This window comes from Pinus tabuliformis, chromosome J (genome assembly GCF_031772625.1).
Source record: "Pinus tabuliformis cultivar Carrire ecotype Pingquan chromosome J, CPIR1, whole genome shotgun sequence".
Classification (NCBI taxonomy): domain Eukaryota; kingdom Viridiplantae; phylum Streptophyta; class Pinopsida; order Pinales; family Pinaceae; genus Pinus; species Pinus tabuliformis.
Window position 1 is genome coordinate 1,143,967,929 of NC_142295.1, and position 3,239 is coordinate 1,143,971,167.

Here is a 3,239-nt window from a genome sequence, read left to right on the forward strand (position 1 = left end):
CATGGACTCTCATTTCTATTTTTAATTTTTAATTTTTTTATTTCAAATTTTAACAAGTTAAAACGTTTACATTACAATAATATTTTTATTTAGTTTTTTTAATGTAGTTTGACCTAGTCAAAATGTTTAGAGGAAAAGACAACCTCTTTTCTATACTAAACACAAAAAGACATCTCCACCCAATAATTATACTAAAACATTTAAAAGGCATCTCAGCTCAATAATTATATTAAAACAATTATATTTAAATTAAAACTGTTAAGAATAAACTCTTACCTAGAACATTTAGGAGGGCATCTCAGCGGAATAATTATATTAAAACAATAATATTTAAATTAAAACAGTTAGGGATAAACTCTTACATAGATAGTTTGAAACAGATTTAAGTTTATATGGTTGACATTGATATTTTGAAATGTTTAAATCTAAGTCAACAAGTCTAGGTTACTATCTATAACATGATATGTGGAAAGAGTAAGCTGAGAAAAGGCTGGCGGGCCGAAGTTTTGCAAGTTTTACAGGGTGTTCAAGTTACCCTGAAGGTTTCCATTTAGGATTCCCACGTCATGGAAATGAGCGTATTGGAAAGTCCAGAGTCTCGGAAGGTGAGGTTGCTATCGTATTGTAATGTTTTAGATGATGCACCAGGAACTGCATGTGCGAGTCTAAATTGCCGCCCATCACTTGCTTCTTTGACTTGAGAAGAACAGAAGGACCAAAGTAACTGTATGGGATCAGTTTGCAGAAACCTCCTCTGCACCCTCTTGCCATTAGGGAAACGGACACCTAACCTACAGATGTTGACACCTTGTGGCTCCTCTGGGAGAGCTGGGTACTCTCGTTTCACTGCAGCTTTTTGTTGATTATCTTCCTTGATTGCCAAAGAAGCAAAGTCAGCTAAGACGTCTTTCGCTCCTTGTTGTACTATTTGTTCCTGTCCAATATTATCAGTAGCATTTGATGTCACCCTCCTCCTCCTTCGATGGGTGAATTCCTTGGGGCCCTTATCGATATAAGGCATCAAATCCTGTAACAGTTCCTGTGGATCGATGTTGCCTGTCCAAGCTTTCATTTTTTGTCCAGTGATAGAATCAATAACAAGTGTTGACGGAATCTCGCTCAAATTATAATAGGTGGACACCTTTTGCCCTTCTTCATTGTCGTCATAAATTTGCCAGAAAATGAAAAATGCACTAATTGTCTCCCTTACACCTTCGTTGGCCCAAGTGTCTCTATTAAGCATATAAGAGCTGAAGTCTTTTGGGGATTGTATATTTGCGATGAGCCATTTTCCTTGGCCTGCAGCTTCCACCTTCGCCTGCTCAAAACTGCCTTTGAAAATCAATTCGAATGGTGGGCGACACAGCCCTTCCAATCTATTCGAATTAGGTTGTGCCGATTCTTGACCTCTTCTTCGTATAAACTCATCATCGTATAATGCTTCCCTCTTAACTGGTAGTGGTGGGCGTACATAGTCTGTATGGTCACTGTACTCATGGCTTTGCCTTTCCACTACTGGAGCATTACTTAAATTAGAACTAGTAGAAGCCGATGGCAATTCATGATTATCAGACTGAGCATAGAATAACTGTATCGCTTCGTCTAGATTCCAGTTGGTTGCCTCCAAAAACTGCCGCGCCTTGTCTGTCGATTCCCCAACTATTTCAACGAATGAAACAATCTGTTCCTGCTTCTCTGCCGAGGTTTCCATTGATTTCTGATCTTTTTCTTACGAAAAATATAAGTTCAAATAGATTCCCCTAAGAAATCTATTTGTGTAAAAAATGCACCAAAACCCCGAGGCGCGCAAAGCAAATGCTATTGCTAGACTATATGTCGAAAGTAACTCATGGTCAGAGAGAAACTGACCCCTCTCTTAATATGTACTATACTATTTTCGGTGCACATTAATCAAACGACGTGACCCTATTCTATTCTATTTCTATTTTATCACGACGTCAATCCATCAAATATCAATTTAATATTATTAAAAAGGAAATTAGACCTCACAACCAAACGTCGGCTTAATTAATTCAGTGTTAAGAAGGGATGGACCAGTCCTCGAACATGATAATCCAATTTTCAGTGCAACTGTCCGTTTCCATGAAATCGCCTTCATGACTCCACCACCCTCTCAACATTCAGAGTTCCCTCGATGCAGAGTACTCACATTTTATGATTATGATTATAAAATCCTGTGAGAACCATCAATATTTTGTTAATATTAAATAACAAATTCATTATATAAACATTTCAATTAATAACTAAAAATTCATTTGCAGTTTTATAACATTTAAATAATAAATAATGATTATCTTAGTTGCGTGCACCATTATTTTCATTAATATCAAACTTATAACTTATTTCTGTTTGGATTTAAGTCTTTTTAATGGTGAGAATTTATAAATATATATATTATTTATTAATTTAATTTATGCAATAAAATAAGATAACGAGGGGAAGAAGAAACTCGAATAAATAATTATTCTTCTTAAAAGCTCAAAATATATGTATGTCACATGGAAACTAATTTAAATAAAATAATGTTTTCTACTATTTATATATATATATATATATATATATATATATATATATATATATAATATATATATTATATTATATTATATGTTATTTTTATGTTAGAAAATAATTATTAATATAAATTAATTTTATTGTGTTCAATTTGGTATGGTATTATACATATCTTGTAACTTAATGTAATATTAACATTTAACTTGGTCACTTAATGTAATTTGAATTTATCACATATTAAGAGGGATCAAATGTGCAAACTTTTCTTTTAGAGTGAAAAGATATTTTATCCTTCTTGTCTATTTAATGTGTAAACTTTTCTTTTACAGTGAAAAGATATTTATCCCTCTCATCTATTTGTAAATCCATAATTACTATGGATCTCGGTTGCTCTTATAAAATCTTAATCTAATTATTTACTTTACTATTTAATTAAAAAACATTCATATATATCTATTTGTATAATAAACACATTAATAAAGATTCATCTTTTCAATTACATAGCTTTAAGAAAATCAAAACATAAAATTGATTATACAACAAAAGAATCATCGTCATTATTAGTTATTAGTAGGTTGTGTAAGGACTATAGAAATTAATTGATCATTCATTCCATATTAGTTTTCTCTTTCACCATAAATTTTTTAATGTTCACCAAGCCTTAACATAGGACAACAATACTTTTAGTTCATATAAAGCATATTATC

General features: G+C 32.2%; 1 pseudogene; it reads right to left on the bottom strand.

The window, feature by feature from the left end:
• Positions 1 to 550: 550 nt before the first annotated feature.
• Positions 551 to 1,711, bottom strand: LOC149231133 (plant UBX domain-containing protein 7 pseudogene; annotated as a pseudogene).
• Between the last annotated feature and the right edge of the window lie 1,528 nt (positions 1,712 to 3,239).